A 21,057-nucleotide genomic window follows, 5' to 3' on the forward strand; every position below is an offset into this window, starting at 1 on the left:
CGAGCGGCTCCGCCCCGGGGCGCGCTGGGGCCCAGCCGAGTTTTCCGCCCGCCGGGCTCCTCCTCCCGCCCCGCCCTGGGTGTTGCGGAGCCCAAGTGCCTGAAGTGCCCCGAGTGCCCAGAAAGCCGGAGTGGGACAGAGCTCCAGGCCGACCAAGGCGCCGCGGCCGGACGCCCGCGGAGAGAGACGCCGCTGCCTGCGGCCCCCTTTGTCCCTCGCGGCCCCCACCCCTGTGGTCAGTGGCCAGGTAAGTGAGGGCTGCCCGACCCGCGGCGGGGCGGCGGCAGAGACCCGGCGGCTGCAGTGCGTGGTGGCCCGCCCGGTGAGGCCCGGGACTACCCCGCGCTCGCTCTCGCCCCCGCCCTGCGGCTTCCTGGTTGCAAGGCATGGTAGTGGGGGGGATGATGGTGTCGGGCTGTCGGTTCCGGACGGGCTGCGTCGGCCTGGCTGTCAGTAGATGGCTGCCCTCCTTGTGGGGTGGGAGGTGCCTAGGCCGGGCCCCCGTCGCCAGGACCACGTGATTGTGTTGCTCGGAGGGGGTCTGGGGCTCTGCAGGTTCAGGGTCGGCGTGAGACGACTGGGTGAACTTGCGACCGGGTGAATCTGTGACCAGAAGGCGACTGGCTGGTATGGGGATGGCCTATGGCCCGGGCCCCTCTGACCTAGCTGAGTTCTCGAGAGTGTATGTGCCCTTCCCGGAAAGGCTTGTGCTAAGGAGAGCTAGTAGGGGAGGCTGGCTTCAGGAACTTTCCTTCTGAACCTGGGAGGACGCAAATCCTGGGAGCTGCCGCTGTTGGAGAGTGTTCGTAAGGCACTTTGAGAGAATGCGGAACCGTCCGGGGTACTGTGTTCACCAGTGTATTTACCTTCTCTGCCTTTCCCCTCGAGCACAGTTTCAGGGAGGGGTTCTTGAACTTTTCTCTCCCCCTGGGCCCTACCCAGCCCTTTGAAGGCTTAAATAGGCAGGAACCAAGTCTATTGGCTTACAGGACAGTTGTGAAGTTCCCCTTCCGAGGAGGGGAGTTAAGCTAGCCAATTCTAGCCCAAGATGGTTACAGTTGGCCCCGGGAGCATTTATGTCCCCCCCTCCCCTCTCCCCATCAGTGACCTTGCTATGGAGATTGGGTGTTTTAAGGCACTCTGGGTATCCTAGGTAGCCAGACCCTCTGCTCTCTCTCCTGAGCCCCTGCTTTGCTCCTGGCTGCCCTGACCTAGGCATGGACTGGTGCTGTGGGGGTGAGCCTCTTCCCTATTCACGCAACAAGGAACAAAACTTGCAGGGGAGGGCAGGGCTGAGTCCAGGAGCTGGACCGGCAGGGTGTGTTCTCTTGCTCACTCCTAAATGGCTCTCATTATGTTCCTTCATTCCTTCCTTGCTAAAGTCAATTGTTGGGGATTCCAGGAGGATTGACAGTGCTCCTTCCCTCAAAGGCACTCTCTGTGCTTCTAGGTGGTCCCTGACAAGACTGGCCAAGTGAGGTGCCAGGGAAATTTGTTGCTTTGGCATTGGGTGCTCAGTCCCTGGGGTCCTGCATCTGGGGTCCTGCATCCCTCCCTAATCTTGTCTCTTACTAGTCTCCGTGCCTTGGTTTCCTCATCGTTTAAGTGAAGGTAATAATAGTACCTACCTTACAGGGTCACTGAGAATTCAGTGAGTTATTATGTTGCAACCATACAACCCAGGCGTTGACCTGAACTGGTGACTGGTACACCATACCCCTGTGCTCCAGGTGGATAGCACCCACAGTAGATAAAGCTTACAGCAGGGCCTGGTTCGTAAGTCATAATCTGTGTCAGCCATAATAATAATACAATAATAATAGCTGTTGTTTCTTTCGTGCAGCTGAAGGTTCAGATTGAACTGCCCTTCTGCCAGTTCCTTTGTTTCAGTTCATGTCGTTCTGTCCTCCTGGAATGCCCTCCTTGCCCATTTCTGCCCATTATTCACCACCCTCCCGAGAGCCATCCGGGTGCCTCCTCCTAGCAGAAAGGGACACGACATCCCCTGAGCCCACAAAGTCCTCCTCCTCCACTCCTTTGGCACCACTGTTCAGTACTCACCTTGCTTGGTATTTGTATGACCACATGTCTTGTTTCTGCCCTGTCCTTCCTCTTTGGAGGGTAGGGTCTGTTTCTTATCCATCTCTGGTCTCACAATACCCAGGATGGGCCTTGCCTAATGTATGTGCTCAGCAGATGTTAGCTGCTTGAAAGAGGCAGGCCAGAGAAGCAAGGTTTTCTTTGATATTAGACCTTGAAGGCTGGGTTTGGATCAGTTTAAAAAAAAAAAAAAAAAAAGGAGAATGAAATAGAAATAAGTTCAGACTGAGAGGTGAGAGTAGGAGATGGCTGAGAGTCCTCTTTGATTCCCTTATGTAGCCAGGGCAAGGGTGACAGAGCCCATCCTGGATTGCTGTACCTAGAAGGCCAAGATCGATTAGTGATGCCTTGGTCTTGTGATTCAGGGGAGGATGGGTAGTTCCTGGTGACAGCAGTAAGAATCTAGCCAGAATAGGTTAGTGTGGGTTCTTGGCAATTTGCTGTTCACTGCAGAACAGGGGGGGTGGGGTGGGGGGGGTAAGGGGGAGGCGGGGGGGCGGGGAAGCCAGTGTAGGCAGGAGGTAAATGTAGAAACAAAATCTGTGCTGAGTGCTGGATGTTCAGAGGACCCAGAGCCTTTCTGGAACTCCCCCTCCTTCCTCTTGCATTCACCTCCTTCTCTCTCTCCTTAGCTTCTGTCTTTCCCCCTTAAGCCTGAGCAGCTCCGGGCACTTGGTCCCATGGGGAGCACTCAGGGAGGAGTCTGTGTGCGGGTGTGCTACACAATCACCACCAGGCAAGCCGACAGGTTTCCCCGGATTTTTCTCTACAGCACCTTCTTGACGCTATTGTCTCCTGTAGCACTGGGAGTTTGAATGATCCTAGATAGGAAAGTCCTTAGGGGAAATGAAAAAAACTGAAGTTTCTTTGTTGGAAATTTGCATTGTTAAAGGGAGTTGTTGAAACTCAGTGGAACTTTCTAATAACTACCGGAACCGTACCACCATAGGCCTACTGACTCTGGCCCCTTGCCCCACAAAATAACCGTCTGATGTCACCCGGTGGCTTGTATTTGGGAGGATCCTAACAGTACCGCCTGAACAGTGACTCAGATACACTGATGGGAGAAAGTAACGGGGTGAGGGCAAAAAAGGAGTCGATAGACAGAGTTCTCATCCGTTGTGGGTCACTTGGGACAAGCCATGGAGCCACACGGGGTCCCAGTGTTCTGAATGGTAAAAATGCCTACCTCAGATGGTTGATTGCAGAAACTGTTTGCAAAGGGAGTTTAAGATCAGTTAGGATGTAGTGATGACAATGTTGATACCCCTGAGGGTGTTACTGTAATGAGACTTGAAACGGGATTGGAGTGTACAGGTGGTTGAGTCCTGCTTCTGTGATCCCTTAGTGTCTGGTCTTCCATGGGCTTGTGCTCCTGAAAGTGCCACGCCTTAGCAGAAAAGAAGGGAAGAATTGCTCCTGAAATTGAGAGGGAAGTCCCGTGGCGCCAGCCTTTGACACCTACAGCCTGGGGAGAGGCTGGCCAGGAGGACAGTGAGATGAGAGGAATCTGAGCGAAGGTGGAGAGGAGAAACCCAGAGGAGGGTAGCAGGGTGGGGGGAGCATGTGGCAGGTTAAGCCCGCGAGTGGCATCTTGGGGGGGGGGTGGCAGGAGAGGTTGTTTTTGTGGGGGGGCTGGTGATAGCAGATGTGAGCGTGCTGTGTCCACCTAAAAGGTCATGGCTATTTTTAGGAAGTGGGTGACAAGGCGTGTTTCTGTTGAACTCAACATTAGTGAGCACCCACTGTCTGCCTAGCCTTGTGCTGTGTGCATAAAAGCAAAGGCCACCCCACCCACCCTAGGTTGTCCCCCCTGGATTCCCCTGAGACCTGGAACACTGGATGAGAACCAGGTCTGGAGAGTGGGCATGATCATGAGTTCAGTCTTGGACATGTAGCGTTTGAGGTGCCTCTGAGGTACCAAGTAGGCAGGTATGTGGGGGGCTTTGGAGGGGTCTGGGCTAGAGGGACATTTTTTTGTCCGGATTGTGTCTGATTTAAGGCATGATGAGATTGAGGAACTCACCTTGAAAGCTGAGTAAAGGAAGATGAGCCTATAAAGGAGCCAGAAAAAGAGCAGTCCATGAGGGGGAAGGAAAAACAGGACAGTGTCAGATCCCAGAGCCCAGGGTGAGTCCACGTCAGTAGGAGGAATGGCCAGCGGTGTCCATTGTTGCTGTGGGAAGTGACAAGGAGGATATTTGGCACTTTATTTAGCCAGGGCAGTTTTGGTGGGATGTTGGAGCAGAAGCCAGACTGGAATGAATGGGTGCACGAGCTGTAGGAGGTGGGGATCTGGGGATACTGAGTGTAGACAGGCTTTGAAAATGTTGGCTTTGAAAGGAAGAAGAGGGATTGGGTGGTGCTGCAGGAGGCCTGCACTGAGGGGATATTTGTTTCTGTTTCTCAATTCATTCTTTTATTCCCATTCCACCCAGGAAGTTAGCACAGTGGGTGGCCTGCAGCCAAGGGTCTCTCCCTGTGTCCCTCTGTGTCATGTAGACAAAGGCACCTGTAAATGTTTGCTTCTTTCACAGAATGGATTCGTACTGCACACCTTACTCTGTAGCTTGTGTTTTTGTTAGTTTATCACAGGCAGTAACTCTGGGTTTGCATTCCTCCAGGTCAGTAGCAGCTGTGGAATGTTCTATAGTGCAGATGGACCATAATTTATATAACTTTTCCCTTATCGATGGGCACTGAGACTGTTGACTGTTTTTGTAATTTGAAATCGGAATTGGAATGTCATTGAATGTATTTATTTATAAGGAAGAGTTGACATTTTTATGACATTAAGTTTTCCAAATCAGGGACAGATCACAGGCCTTGTAATACATCTTTGCGAGATATTATGAATGGGACTCCAACTGGATATGCTAACTGGATAATTATTTTTGTGTGTCCTTTCCACTTTTTTCTGTTTGTTGGTCCTTAATTTCGGCCTTTATCATTATTCATTCCTTCTTTTGGTTATTTTGTTGCTCTACTTTTAATATCTAAATTGGTTCATTTATTTTTAGTCTTTTAATTAATTTTTTTAATGTCTTTTTTTTTTTAATGTTTTATTATTTATCTTTGAGAGAGAGAGACAGAGCATGAGTGAGGGAGGGACAGAGAAAGAGGGAGACACCGAAACCAAAGCAGGCTTCAGGCTCCCAGCTCTCAGCACAGAGCTCAACGCGGGGCTTGAACCCATGAACCCTGAGATCATGACCGGAGCCGAAGTCAGACACTCAACCAACTGAGCCACGCAGACGCCCTTACAGTCCGCAAAGATAAGCGTGATGAACGTGTACACACCAAACATGGATGCCAGATTAATACATCTAGAATAAATATAAGTACAGCTTGACTTAAATAAAGATCATAATGAGAAATTTTTGGAGCACCTCTCATAATTGATAGATACTCAAAGAAATGCAGATAAGCTCAAGTTAACAGATACATCTAGAGTATGTGTCCCACAGAGAATACACAGCCTTCCCTGTCCGTGAAACCTTCTGGTATGGGTCATATAGTTGCCACAAAGAAAATCTTAATACAGCCCAATGAGAAGAAATTTTGCTGATCACATTTAGTAATTATAACCCAATAAAAGCCCCAGTCAACATTAAAATATGATCATACTGCTCCACAAAAATACTCAGAAATCCAGGATGCTGTCTTCTAAAACATCCTTGGATCAAAACTGATCTACATGGTGGGGGTATCTGGCTGGCTCACCTGGAAGAGCATGTGACTCTTGATCTCAGGGTTGTGAGTTCGAGCCCCATGTTGGGTGTAGAGCCACCCAGGCGCCCCAGTATGTGCATTTTTTAAGACAGTAAGTGAAAGGCTCAGACATGTAGAGGGAGGCATCAGCTAGGGGGTTTCCAATGTTTTACACGTTTTACAACGTGGTCTGTTTAGTTTTCTTTCAGGTTTGTGTGGAGTAGGTGGTACTCAGGTCTCCCCCACCTGCTTCTCAGCTCCCTGATAATCATGAAATAATCCAGTCCCAACTTCTTAGGAGGGATGGGTAAAGTAAGATTTGCCTGCAAGCCCCAAGGACAGGCCCAGGTGCCGCATCTCTCCATATCTGCCCCTTCCTTTAGGTCCAAAGTCACAGTCAGCTCTGACTGGCAATTACACTGTTCCTTCCTCGTTTGGGACAGCACGTGACCCTTCTCGATTCCGCAAGGTATGTGACAAAATAGTCAGTACACAAAAATGTCCGAGGGCCCAATGTCAGATACAAAGACGTGGGCCCCCAAATCTTACACCCTTTTGCATCTTTGTGTTTTAAGTCACATCAGCGATTTCAGAGGAAATCCTAGTGAGTAGTTTTCCAAGTCCTGTATTTGCAGGTAAAGGCAAAAGGCTGAAAAACGGGCTGGAAAAAACCCTCAGCCTAAACTATTAGTGGAAATAAACCCTCCACTAAACTATTAGTGGAAATACTTATATTAAAAATATGTTGAACAGTCTTCAACATATTTTTAATATAAGTATTTCCACTAATAGTTTTTCTTTCTGTTTACCTAATACTGTTTACATACTATATCTATCTATCTATTTATCTATCTGTCTATATATAGAGAGAGAGAGACGTATATATTTTTTTACTTTTTTATTTTATTTTATTTTTTTTGTTTTTAGATTTTATTTTTCTAAGGGGCTCCTGGGTGGCTCAGCAGTTGAGCGTCTAACTTTGGCTCAGGTCATGATCTGACAGTTCATGAATTTGAGCCCAATGTGGGCTGCTGTCAGCATGAAGCCTACTTGGGATCCTGTGTCCCCCGCTCTCTGCCCTTCCCCCTCATGTGCATGCACTCTCCCTCTCTCTTTCAAAAATAAACATAAAATTTTATTTTTGTTTTTAATTTTTTTAGTAATTTCCACACCCAATATGGGGCTGGAACTCATAATCCCAAGATCAGGCGTTACCCGCTCCACCAACTGAGCCAGCCAGGCCCCCCCACCCCCACCCCACATACCAGCTATTCTTGATTTTATTCCTTGCATCTTGTTTGCTGTTCATTATTTATTATACTTGGATGTTATCGCTTTTCTGATTTCTGCTGACTTGCTTCGGTTTCTCATCATCCTGCTTCCCTAACCTACCTGCATTAGGATTCGGGTGTGGTCATGGATTGAGAGAGGAGCTCCTCTCTTCAGAAATTGGAGGCCCGAGTCAATGTCCGCTCCATGAGATGGTGCAGGCACCAGGCTCCTTCTGTAAAGTTGCTTCCAGCATTCTCCGGGGCTGTGGTTTTCAAATGTGAACATATATAAGAATAATCTGGAAAGTTTGTTAAAACACAGGTTTCTGGGCCCCACCCTAGTTGCGACTTAGGAAGTCTGGGGTGAGGACTGGGAATTGTCATTTGTGACAGCCACCCGGGCTGTGTTGATGCGTCGGTCTGGGGGCCACCCTGGGTAGCCCTGCTCCAGGAGCTTCCCCTGCGTGCATGGCCCGGGACAGCAGACTTTCATGGCAGGGCCCTGCTTAAGTTGCCAAGGGAGGCTTGGAAACCCAGTTCTTGTTTGAAGCCACCGTGTGCCAGGCAACAGTTTGTGCTCTGTTACGGAAGTAAGAGAGGGCAGATGGTTGAGGGGGACAACCAGAAGTTCCTGGGACACCGCCCACTGCTGTCTATAATTTGAACTCCTGCTGTGCTTATCAGTCTTGCCATTGGCTAAGCCCCTATCCCTCAGGTTAGGAAGTAGGAATGGTCTGTCGCTACAGTGGCAGGCCAGCTCTCGGTGCTGGGCGTGGCAGCCTCCCACCCGTGGGCTCGAGAATGAACAGGCAAGCAGCTGCTGCCCCCACTTTGCTGATGCTCTGAGAATCATCGCTCCTTCTGGGCTGCCCCCAGGAGTCAGGTCTGGCAGCCGCACATCCTGTCGCTTGGAGCCACCTCCTGACCTTACAGGCCGCGCAGGGATTTGGATGGCCCCTCCAAGACCCAGCTTTGGGATGCAGAGTATCTTGCTGTGCTTCCTCCTCCTGGCTCACCTTTCTCAACTCCAGGTATTAGGCGGAGGTGACTATTTCCAGGAGAGCTTGGGGGAAGAGGCCATTTAAACTCCGAACGGACCCCAGAGAGGTCAGAACGGGCCCCAGTGGGCCAACCCCCACTCTCTGCTGTTGTTAATTCATAGGGAGGGAAACAATGTCCCAGAGGCTTCCGTGGAGCAAAGGTTGTCTTCTGTGCTGCTCGATTTTACGGGAATTTATTTGGGAGGCCGCAGAGTCACTTCCTTATTGACAGCCTGTACATTTCCCCAGCCCAATCTCCAGCCCGGGAAAGTGGGTTGGAGCCCAGAAGTGTGCTGAGTGGAGGGGAGTCCCCGTGGGCCATTAATGCATCAGCCTGGAAGTCAAAAGACATAGTTCTAGTCTGTGTCCTGCCCCTAGTCAATCCTGAGACGTCAGGCAGACCTCTTCTGCTCCTGGGTCTTGGTTCCCCACTGTAGTAAAATAGGCCGGTTGAAGCAAATGATTTCATGAAGCCCGCTTCCAATTTCAGTATTCTAGGATTCCTGCGTCATCCAATGCTAGCACCCCGGGAACTGACTTTTTATTTCTAAGAGGTGTCTTTCAGAACTGGCTTGCTCAAGTTCAGCCCCGTGGTAAGGCCTGTACACCGTCCCATTGCCACTCTGCCAGCCTGCTTTGCCCAGAACCTCTCCAGGCTGGTCAGCCCCGGGTGCCAGGCCTCAGAGGACAGCCTGAGGCACTGCCTGGATAATGATTGACATAGGCTCCATCTAGTCTTAATTCATGGCCTGTGGGTGGGGAGTTGAATGTTTAACCGCACCTCTCGGAGGCTTTTTTGTTCAGTGCCTGGGAAAATGTGGTCAGGATCTGTGGAGTGCTGCCCGGTGGCTTTCTGGCTTGTTTCTGTGACTTAAGGGCACTGTGCTCACACCTGAGAGGAGAGGCAGCTTCCCCATGAGGGCAGGGCACTGAGGCTCTGAGGTCCCTGCAGAGGGTAAGGCCACTTACCCCCTTTCTCCAGCAGAGTTAGGGATGTTCATGCACCCTCTCAAAACGCTTGAGGTCCTGCCTTGGTGTGGGAGGGAGAGAAGGGAATGTCCTTGATGAGTCCTCTCTGCCCCCGGAATTCCTGAAGCCCGTGCACCAGAAGCTTTGACCAAAGAGGCCATCAGAGCAGGTGCCACCCAGGATGTGGAAGCGATGAATCAGGGTCCACTCGTATCCTGTCAACGTGTGAGGCCCTCGCTGTGCCCAGCCCTATGCTAGCCAGTGGCAGGAGGAGGAGGGGCCTATCCTACAGCCTGGGCACTCGCTCTTCCCCTAGGAAAAAGTAATTCTGGCCCTGGCACTACTTGGGTGTGTGACCCTTGCCTGTCAGTCGTCTCTAAGCCTTAGCTCCCTTAAGGTGACACTACCGATCTTGTGGGAGCATTGTGACGATTAATGAGGTGATCTATTTTGAGCTAATATGTGTGCCTATCATAGGTACTGGAAAAGGGGGAGTATTGTTAGAGCACTGGAGAACATAGAAAACGTTTTAGGCCAAGTGCTGATAAGTTCCAGGAAGAGCAGTCATTATGCATGGAGAGATTCGGGTGGGCTTCCTGAAGGGGGGGGGGGGGGGCTCTATCTTGGCTAAAGGAAGGCTAAGACTGACCCAGCCTTAAGGAAGGGATAAAGGAGACAAGGAGGACAGACCAGGTAGAAGGAACTGTCTGAACAGAAGTCCTGAAGATGAGAAGTGCCAAGAAAATGCCCTGGCTGAGCCACGGACATGCCATTTCCTGTGAGTCTTTCCATCGCCCATAGACCTCCAGGAGCCTGCCATTTTCCTGCCATGGCACAGTGTATCCCTTGGCCCAGGGCCCTTTGGCAAACCTTAGGATCCCAGCTACACAGGGGTCAGCCCATACTTGAGCTCTAAAAGAGAATCTTCACGGATCTTTATAGATCTCTGATCTATAGGCTCTGGTGGGGATTTCTTTCCACTTCAGCAGTAAGAAGGTTGGCCGGGACTTTGTCACCGTTAAGCCGCTGGTAAGTAAAATTTGAAGGAGAGGTTTCCTGGGGCTTGTAGGTGAGTGGGGAGTGCCTCAGCTGTTTGGACCTGGGATAGATACTGTCTCCTGTCCCCTAGGCTTGAAGGGACTGAGCCTCTCCAAAGCCATTTGAACAGCCACCGCCTTCAGTCTTGTCCGCTACCCCTCTTCCCCTACTTCACTGTGAGAGAGGATCTGTGATAGGCCTTGGGCTTTCATATGGCTCGTTGTATCTTAACTGGCAGGGCCCTGGGTGACACCTGTCCCTTTGACTATGTGTGCAGGTGCCTGGAACAGTGAGCAGCTGAAGCAGGCACACCTGGCTGAAGGGGTAGCTGCTGCCTCCCTAGCCGTGTGCTCCCATCAGGAAGTTTAGGACCCGTGTCACCAGATCTGCTATTTTTCCGTTAAAACAAAACAAAACAAAAAAACAGGGATGGCTGGGTGGCTCAGTCGGTTAAGCATTCGACTCTTGGTTTTGGCTCAGGTCATGATCTCATGGTTTGTGAGTTTGAGCCCCGTGTGGGGCTCTGCGGTGACAGCGTGGAGCCTCCTTGGGATTCTCTCTCTCCCTCTCTGCCTCTCCCCCGCTTGTGCTGTCTCTGTCTCAACATAAATAAACATTAAAAAAACCTTTAAGTCAGGCCCAGAGTCTCTTTTACGCTCTTCCCCCTCCCCACCAGGAAATAAGTGTGAGCTACAAAACCTTCATGGAGCCCCAGGTTCTGGGCAGCACACGTCCACGACCATGGATCCCTCGCAGGCTCACCCATTTAATAGGTGAGGGAGGGAGAGGCCCAGGAGAGCCTTAGGTTGACCAAGACCCTTCAGAGGGAAGCTGGTTGTCTAGACTCTTCTCCCACCTTCCTCTCCCAAAGAATGCATTTCCTGATTCTCAGCCGGAATCTCCATTCTTACTAGGAATGGCTCCTAAAGCGCTTGTGGGTAACTTCCTGCAACTGCTTTATTGTGTGTGTCCGCAGCCAGAAGGGACCCCGGCACAGGCCAGGACTTTGTGTTCTCCTCTTCTTTCCCCCTGATGGTCTAGCCCAGCCCCGGCACCTCTCCGAGCCCAGGAATGGCATTACCTTGAAGCTAATGGAATTTAAGCTTTGGCTTCGGGGGACACCCCTACCCCCACCTCACTTGCCTTGGCCCTTCCACGAGAGGGGCCCTGGCAGTGGATTCACAAAGTCCTATCATTTTGTAAAATCTGCAAAACATTTTATCATTTCTTTTTTTTTTTTTTTTTTTAATGTTTATTTTTGAGAGAGAGAGAGAGAGACAGGATGCGAGCAGGGGAGGGGCAGAGAGAGAGACACGCAGAATCCGGAGCAGGCGCCAGGCTCTGAGCCGCCAGCACAGAGCCTGACTCTGGGCTTGAACTCACGAGCTGTGAGATCATGACCTGAGCTGAAGTCAGATGCTTAACCCAGACACCCTGACATCGTGTCATTGCTTAAAGAGGGCCCCTAAAATTGTATAAGTTCCAGACCTCCGCAAACCAGGACCGACTCCTGTAGATGCAGCGGCTGACTGGTGTCCTACCTTTTGGACAGTGAGCTCTTGTTTTGGAGGCAGGAGGTGGGGGTCCTGGGTCGGCCCTCTTGAGATCTTGTTATGTCACCTAGGCATGTCCCTTCTTCCCTTCCAGTTGTCAGTGTCCCCATTTGTGAAATGAGGGCTGAGGTGGGGTGGGTAGGAATGAACTGAGTCATCGCTAGGGGGGAGTGAGCTCTGGTGCCCTAGTTGGTGGGGTCCTGGCCTGTTGGAGTGTGATTGCCTGCCTGTGCAGAGCTTTTTCCTCCCCAGAGCATTTGCATTCCTGGCTGGGTGTGTCTGGCCTGGCCATACAGAACCCGCTTGGAGCCCCAAGTCTCACCATGGTGATTCATGTTGACTGATAATACAAGGGAGCAAAGCTTTATTGAGCTCTTACTCCCAGACACACAGGAGAGGCGAGCACCTGCTCCTCCCTTTCTCGGTGGGAATGGTTTTTCTCTGGTCTTGGTGGTTTATTGCTTCCCATGTCAAAGAAAGCTTGCCAAGTTACATAGACTTGTTCACGAATCTTTTACACACGGAGGGCAGGGACCTTTTCAAAGAGAACACGATGGGAGGATCTGGAAAGAAGGAGATCATTGTATGCATTAGTTTTCTATTGTTGCCATAACAAATTGCCACAAACTTAGTGGCTTAAAACCACACACAGTTTTTTGGTGGTAAAATATATAAAAGATAAAATGTACTGGGGTGCCTGTATGACTCAAGTCAGTTACGTGTCCGACTTCGGCTCGGGTCATGATCTCACAGTTCATGGCTTTGAGCCCTGCATCGGGCTCTGTGCTGATGGCTCAGAGCCTGGAGCCTGCTTCAGATTCTGTGTCTCCCTCTCTGTCTGCCCCTCCCCTGCTTGCACTCTGTCTCTCTCTCTCTCAAAAATAAATAAGCATTTAAAATATATATATATACGTTTTTTAAAAAACATAAAATTCACCATTTTAAGCACTTTTAAAAGGTGTGTGGCTCCACTGCATTATGTTCATTCACATTATTGTGCGACCATCACCACCGCCCATCTGCAGAACTCTTTCATCTTCCCAAACTGAAACTCTGTCCATTAAACAGAAACTCCCCAGTCCCCGCTCCTCCCAGCCCCTGGCACCCACAGTTCTTGAATTTGGCCACTCTGGCACCTCTTTCCTGGAAGTAGGATCACACAGTATCGGTCTTTTCGTGATGGGCATATTTCACTGAGCATCACGTCCTCAACGTTCATCCCTGTTGTAGTACACGTCCGAATCTCCAAATCTCCTTCCCTTTTAAGGCCGAGTAATATTCTGTCATGTGTTGTGCACAGCATTTTGTTCGTTCATTCCTTCTCATGGGCATTTGGGTTGTTTCCACCTTTTGGCGCTTGTAAAGTGCTGTGGACAGTGGTGTGCTCGTGTGTTTGGGTCCCTGCTTTCTGGTCTTCGGGGTCTGTGACCCCAAAGTGGAATTACCCTACTGTCTGCCACAGCGGCTGCACCATTTACCGCTCAACCTTTCTGTCTTACGCTTTTGTCTCACAGGCCTCGTGGTGTTTGTTGGGCAGGATTGTGTCTTTTCTGGAGGCTCTAGAGGAGAACGCACCCCTGTCTCGTGAGGTTCTAGAGGCCGTCTGCATTCCTTGGCTCATGGCCCCTTCCTCCACGGTGCTTCAAATCCGTCCTCTGTGTTCTTCCTTTTCATCCTTAACCCAGCCAGGCAGGGGCCTCCGCTCAGGAAAGGACTCATGTAATTAGATCAGGCCCACCTGGATGGTCTAGGCCAACCTCCCCATCTCATAATTGGTAACCTTGATCATATCTACAAAGCCCCTTTTGCCATGTAAGGTAACATGTTCACACGTTCTGGGGGATCAGGGTGTGGACTGTCTGGGATATTTTTGAAGGACCTAATTAAGGAACGTGATGGTGCCTTGATCTCGAGCTTGGAAAAGCCCTCCTCCTTACCAACGTTGTCCTGGGACACCCCATGGTTGTATAGTTGGTTAGGCACGCCCCTCCTGTGTGGGCTGGACACCTGGTAGGTGAGTACCAGACACTGACCAAGTTGGAGTGTATGTCCAGGATCTTCGATGACCCTTTTCCCCCTTTCTGAACATCGCAGCCTGTCCTCTTGGCCTCTTGGGAGAGACCAGCACTGTGTGAGTTGGTCACAGAGTTAAGAGAGCTGTCCCATACTCGACAAAGTTTTTTTTTCTTTTATTGCTTCCTTCAGTACTCACGGCAACTCCAAAGTAGGTGGGCAGGTCATATCTTTGCAGACAGCATCGAAATTGAGAGAGGTAGAGCTGCTCCAAGAAGGTCACACAGCAAGTGGTGGAGCCAGGACCCAGATCCTAGCTTCCAGGCTAATGCTTTTTAGGGAGAAAGTTGGAATTACCTGAGTGCCTACTATATGCTAATAAGCTGCACGGTGGGTAGCTTTGTATATGGGTATCAGTGTATCGAATCCTTCCAGCCACATAGTTGGATAGATGTTTCTTCCCCAATTTTCCCGGTAAAGAAAAAGTCTCCAAGGTGTCAAGCAAGATGCCCAAGGTCACCCAGCCAGCAAGTGGTAGAGCTAGACTTGGAATCATTGTCGTCGGGCTCGAAACCCCGTGTATCACCCTGGTTCCTCCGCAGCAGTGTTAGAAGATGATATCAGATCTGTGTGGGCTGTGGGCAAAACTCATACGGCAGAGCCGAGATGTTTCTTGTGACTGCCCTGTGATATTTGTGGCTCTTGATGGGGGAGCGTGGGTTGTGTGAAGATGGGGAACTGGTTTAGGGTCCGGGAGGGAGAGCAGTTGGTGGTAGCAGGACCTACAGAGTATCTGGGGATGGACGCTGGTGATGCTTAGGCTACAAGACGTGGGATGAGTCACTCGGCTTCCTCTTTCCCCACTCAGAGGCGGGGTCCAGGGAAGGAACTCCCCAAGTTGCCTTCCTGCGAGCCACTGAAAGGCTGTGTTGCACAGACAGTAACCGCTCTGGGGTGTGGATGCGCTGCACCCCTGGGGGCCCAGGTGATCCTGGGGAAACGGCCTTGGGTTGGACTTTGCAGGAAAGGGCGAGGGACTTGAGAGCGAAGGGGGCAGCCAGGAGGGCCCAGGCATCCCTGGCACTCATGCCTGATTAACGTGTGCGGGCCCCTCCTCCTTGTTTCTCAGGTGGTTCCAGGAGCAGCCCCTCTTGCTCAGGTGGCGTAACCAGGAGGCGCCTCCCCAGGCGGAAGTGGTGAGGCAGACACAGACCTGGCTCTCAGCCTGACTGCACTTGGAAGCACAGCCCACAGTTTCCCTTTTTTGGGGTGGGTTTCCTCAGGTCCTGACCATGACTTGGACTTTTCACTGCCACTGCGTCTGTCACAAGACCCTTGGCATCGGCAAGGACCGAGGCCTGAGCCCTTGTCACGTTCTGGGCTTTGGGTGTGAGCCAGACGGTGACACCATATCTGGGTTCACCTTCATTTTCCATCGCTCAGAAATCCCGAATCGGGGATCGGCCTTTGACTAAGCGTCGGCTCTTCCCGAAGCCCGTTCGGTGCGGTGTCAGAGGCAACCGTCCCGTGAACAGGAGCGAGCCAGGTTTGTCGGAGAGCTGTGCTGTGCTCTCTCTCATCCCAGCTGAGATGAGAGAAAATGGTTTCCGTCAGTGCCGGGCCCAGGTGGAAGTGTCGACGCCAGTTCCTGGGTGCCTGCAGGGCTGGAGCTTTGTGCAGGGGCGCGGGGGCTCTTCCCCAGCGCCCTCCTCCTGAGCAGGTTTCATCTCCAAGAGGCCTTTTCAGAGATGCTCCTCTCCCCCCCCTTCTCCCCCCCCCCCCCCCCCAGTCAGCTTCTTGCCTCTGTTTCCCCAGCCCCTGTCATTCCTGGGGCTTGCACCAGGCCCCCCAGGGCACCCAGGTGTGCAGAAGGAAAAGAAAGAAAACTTTGCAGGTTTCATGTTGGTGATTTTTCCTGGAGAGATGAGAACATCCAACACAGCCGTTCCCAGGACCTGCTGCTCCCAGGGCTGGGCTTGGTGTGAGAGAAGGGACTGGTGGACTGGATTCTACTCTTCATGTCCTCTGCCCCCACCCCTAGTTTTACTCCCCAACTCTACACCCTGTCCCCTCTGCCCGCACAGTTCTCATCATGAGTGTTATCAAATGGTCTGGGGGTCTCTGGGACCCTCTAACTCTGTTTGCTGTTTTATACCGGGGAAAGAGATATAATGAAAGGTTAAGTGATACAAGGAGAACATATCTGATATTAAACTGTTACTGTCCCCAGTTTACAGATGTGGAAAAGTGAGGCTCAGAAAGGTTAGGTAACCTGCCCAAGGCCACACACCTGGTAGAGATCAGGACTGGAATTTGAACCCGTGTAGTCTGGCATCAGAGTTCATTTCTTCCCACCACCCTATCCTGCCTTTGATGGAGCACCTGGGATCACAGTGAGGCTTGATGGTCCCAATTCCTAATCCCATACTCTTCCATCAACTGGTGTGTTTTAGTTTTTGAGATACTAGTTTCTGGGGCTGGAGGAAGTATAGTATAGCCGGGGGCGGGGAGGGCAGTAAAAGGCCTGGGCTTTGAAGTCTGACTGCTTGGGTGTGAATCTTGGCTCAGTCATTTGCTAGCTGTAACATTGGGCAAGTTTCCTAATCTCTCCATACCTCAATTTCCTTATCTCTAATAGGGCATCATTATTTTAGTGTTTTGTAGAATTGTTGTAAAGTTGAATTCCACACAAAGCACTTAACACAGTGCCTAGCACATAATTATTCAATAAATGGTAACTGTTGTCATCATTGCCTAATAAGTTTGGGAAATTTGGGGATAAAGTTAAGTAGGCTCCTTTGTTACAGGATTTCTCAGAGCCTTTATTATGCTATTATGAATTGGCACTTCGGGGAGGGGATGTGGTAGGCAGCATTTTCCAAAGTTTTTGGACAACTGATCTCTCTCTCTTTGCATCCGTCTAAATTCTCAACTCGCAAGATATTAAGCTGGTGTCCAAGAACACAGTTCAGGAAACACTGAACTGTACATCAAGCTGCCTGTTTCTGCTTGCTAAGGCTGAGCTGGGGGTGGGGGGTCCAGGTCAGTGCTGAGCCAGCTCTGAAGGACTGTATGTGGCATAGCTCTAGCCTGTACCTGGCTTCCCTCCTACCCTGTAGGTGTGGGGAGAGGGAAGTGGTGTGAGCCTAGGCACCTGAGGATCTCTGGGGCCTTCTGGCCATAAGGAATGGCCTTGGCAAACCCTGATTCAGAGCATATTTACTGCATTTCCTTTTGCCCTGGGAAGAGGGGCCTGGAAGTAGGTCTCCAGTGGCGGGACCAACTGGGACCACCAAACAAGCCAGCCTAGCTCAGGATGAAGTGGCCACAGGTTTTGCAGCGTGGCTGTGTTAGGAGAGAGCAGGCAGCAAGCAGAGTTCTACCACGGACCCTCTCCCTAGTATGTTAGTGGCTTGAGTAAACAGTGCCCCTGGTGTATTTTAGCTGCAAAACCAAAGGGGTTGGAAATTAGATATTCTTCAAGGTCGCTTCCAGTGTGAACATTTGGGAGTCTATAGACCTAGGACTGGAGTAAAAACCTAAAGACCCCTTTAGGAGTCCTAGAATGCAAAAGGAAGGACGAGCCCTGAGAGGTAAAGCCCTCCTTCCAGCCCTCCTCCCAATCCCACTTCACGCCCATGGGTTAGTGAGGTCTGCGGAGATCTGGATGGAGCTGGTTCCTGGTCACATTTGGGATCCTTTTCCATGTAAGATTCTTGGAAGTGGATTACTTTGGGTAGGTGTTTCTGCTTGCTTTGGGCTTCATTTGCATCGTGTCTGGGTCATTGTCTCCTGTTGTCCTGCCCACTGACCCAGGGAGAATGGCCCACCACTCCTGGGGCAGTGTATGGAGGCCAGAAGTTGCTCAGACTGGCTGGGGGCGAACTAACTTTATCTCTGCAAACAGTGCCAGGTAAGAATGTGCACCATTAATTACACCCGAGTCTGCCCAAACCTAGCCTTGCACTGGAGCGAGGAGAGTTTACAGATAAGCAAATACATCTCTTGCTTTAAAACAATTGTATATACATAGGAGCATACATAAACCACGCGCGCGTGCATACACATGCATTTTTGTGTATGTTTTGGGGGAGGGGGTCTTGAATTATACATGAGAAACTGCTCAGCGGCAACCTTGGGTAGAGAGACCTTTTGTTTTCACTTTGTGTCTTTCTGGCTGTGTTTGAATTTCCCTACAATATGTTCTAATCTTTTTATTTTATTCTTTTATTTTAGTTTTATTTATTTATTTATTTATTTATTTATAATGTTTGTTTATTTTGAGAGAGAGAGAGAGAGAGCATGTGAGCATGAGCAGGGGAGGGGCAGAGAAAGAGGGAGACACAGAATCTGAAGCAGGCTCCAGGCTCCGAGCTGTCAGCACAGGGCCTGATGTGGGGCTCGAACTCAACAAACCTTGAGATTATGACCTGAGCCGAAACCAAGAGTCGGACACTCAACTAACAGAACCACCCAGGCACCCCTGTTCTTTTTAAATTCTATTTTCTATTTTTTTAAGTGTAATTTATATTTCAGAGCAGTTTTAGAGTCACAGCAAAATTGAGTGGAAAGTACATTACTATCAACACCTGTTATCAACACCCCTACCAGACAAGTACATTTGTTACAATTGATGAACCTACGTGGACACATCGTAATCGACCAGAGTCCATAGTTTACCTTAGGGTTCACTTCTAGTGTTGGACATTCCCTGAATTTTAACGAATATACCCACCGTTTTAGTATCATACAGAATAGTTTCACCAGCCTAAAAAGTCCTCTGTGCTTTGCCTGTTCATCCCTCCCTACTCCCTAATTCCTGGAAACCACTGATTTTTTTTTTTTTTTTTTTTTTTTTTTTACCCCTGATGAGTTTTGCCTTTTCCAGTCTGTCAAGAGTTGGAATCCTGCAATATGTAGCCTTTTCTCTTATGCACTGCATGTCTTTTCGTGGATTGACAGCTCATTTCTTTCTAGCACTGAATAATATTCCATCCTCTGGGTATTCATCCATTCACCTACTTAAGGACTTCTTGGTTGCTTTCAAATGTTGACCATTTTGAATAGAGGTGCTGTAAACATCTGTGTGCAGGTTTCTACGTGGACGGGTTTGCAACTCACTGGGGTTAGTACCAAGAATTGCTGGATTATAGGATAAGATAAGAAGCTGCCAGACTCTTCCAAGGGGTCTGTCCCCTGTTGCACTCCCACCAGCAGTGAGCAGGAGCTCTGGTTGCTCCCCGGCCTCACCAGTATTTGGTGTTGTCACTGTGTGGGATTTGGGGCATTCTGATAAGTGTGTAATGGTATATCGTTGTTTAATTTGCAATTCCCTAATGTCTGATGGGGAGCATCTTTTCATCTGCTCAAATGCCGTCTGTGGGTCTTCTTTGGTGAGGTGTCCAGGCCTTTGGCCCATTTTAAAAAATCAGGTTGTTTTCTTACTGTTGAGTTTTTAAGGGTTCTTTTCTATATTTTGGATACAGCCCTTTATCAGATGTGTCTTGCATAAACTTTTTCTCCCAGTTGGTGGCTTGTCTTCTCTTCTTTTTGTTTTTAAAAATATATCAGCTGAGAATCATCTGAGCTGCATGACTTAAACTCTATATTTAAATTCTTGCATACAACCAGATTGAGGATTTAATATTAAAAGATGAATACACAAATGAATACTCCAGCCCCCAGGCTGGGGAAGGCCAATAGAGAGGTCATCCCCCAAAAGCTTCCACTCTGGTCCAGGCCTGCCTGGCTTGCTGCAGGGCACAGAGGGGCAGGAGGTCTCAGGGATGATGCTTTCAGGCCTCCCCTTCTGTTCAGCATTAGCCTGCTGCAAGCTCTGTCCCCCCCTGAGTCCCGTGCTGGCCTTCTGGGGAAGATACTTCCGTGTCCTTGTGCCCGGCATGGCACTGCCACCATCCAACCCTCCCTTTCTCTTCCATGTCCCGGAAAAGTCAGCCTGGACACCAGGAGGTGTGCATAGCCCAGCCTTGCTGGAGGCTCCTGTCTCCCTCTCCCCTTGATGAGGTGAGGAAACGACTAGGCTCTCTGTTACGGGAGGGGGGCGAGTGAGCGGGAGGAGTAAGGTTCTCGTTCTGGATGATTTCGCCTCTTCTGCCAACACAGCATTTCTAGATTCCTGCGTTTGAGGACTCTGGCTCCTGCCCTTGTGGAGCCCTTGAAATGTAACCATATGCTTGCATACGTATACACAGCTTTAGGAAACAGGCCCTTTTACAGTCCTTGAGACTGTAGAGTATATAGTGTGTGCCTGCTATATACTTTCAGCATTCGCTTTGATGGAATTATGAAGTGGGGTTCGTGAGCAAACGGCTAAGGAAGAATTCTTGAGACGTTGTTGGTGCAAAAAGGTGATTGTATTATAGCACAGGGACAGAACCCGTGGGCAGGAAGAGCTGCACTGGGGTTGTGGGGAGTGACTGATGATATACTTTTAAGTTTGTGGAGGGAGGGGGATAGAGATAAAGCGTGTTTGTTTTTTTTTTAATTTTTTTTTTAACGTTTATTTATTTTTGACACAGAGAGAGACAAAGCATGAACGGGGGAGGGTCAGAGAGAGGGAGACACAGAATCTGAAACAGGCTCCAGGCTCTGAGCTGTCAGCACAGAGCCTGACGCGGGGCTCGAACTCACGGACTGCGAGATCATGACCTGAGCCGAAGTCGGCCGCTTAACCGACTGAGCCACCCAGGCGCCCCAAGATAAAGTATGTTTTAAAGGAATTTGGAAGCAAGGCTTTCAGGGATTTGAGGGGCTAGCTGCTGTTGAGATAAGGTTACTTGTGGTTTGTAATAAAAAGCATGAAGGCAGGAAGGCAGCCATGAGCTCCTTGAGCAAGGTCATGCTCTGCGTATATCAGATGTGTGTCAGTGGGCTTCAGGTTGTAAGGAGATGTAATTCAAGCTACGTTTCTCTTGCTTTTGTTTCCTCATCAGCCTGGCACTATGAGGCTCAGTTCTGATGCGATCCTGGGATGCCCAGGTCTAGGTGCTCGTCTTCAGGGCTTGCTATTGGGAAGAAAGTCTAGGCAGTATAAGCTAGAAGGTGTCCCAGTACCTGAAAGGAAAGAGTGTTTCCTGGAGTGTGGAGTGCGGAATCAGTTACATCAGAATCACTGGGGATGGGGATAGGGTGATTGTTTAAATTGCAGATTCCTCGGTCCTTCCAAGGTTGAAGGGCCCAGAATGACTGGGGCCACGGCACAGGCATTTTCAGCGAGCAGTCCAGACGATTCTCGTGCGTGATGAAGCAGTGCTACCCAAAGTGTGGTCCACAGTCAAGCAGCATCGGCACCACCTGGAAGCTTCCATGTGGAAAATACAGAGTTGGAGGCCTGTCCTAGAC

At 50.1% G+C, this 21,057-nt stretch overlaps 1 protein-coding gene across 3 annotated transcripts in view; it reads left to right on the top strand.

Annotated features, from left to right (window-relative positions):
* The first annotated feature begins 63 nt into the window (after nt 1-63).
* Nucleotides 64-21,057, top strand: part of ANXA11 (annexin A11) — a 44,431-nt gene continuing 23,437 nt past the window's right edge. For all 3 annotated transcript variants that reach the window (XM_047824909.1, XM_047824908.1, XM_047824910.1), the window contains exon 1: nt 64-247. The gene's annotated coding sequence lies outside the window, so the exon portion shown is untranslated. The remainder of the gene's footprint in view (nt 248-21,057) is intronic.

This window comes from Prionailurus viverrinus, chromosome D2, assembly GCF_022837055.1.
Source record: "Prionailurus viverrinus isolate Anna chromosome D2, UM_Priviv_1.0, whole genome shotgun sequence".
Classification (NCBI taxonomy): Eukaryota; Metazoa; Chordata; class Mammalia; order Carnivora; family Felidae; genus Prionailurus; species Prionailurus viverrinus.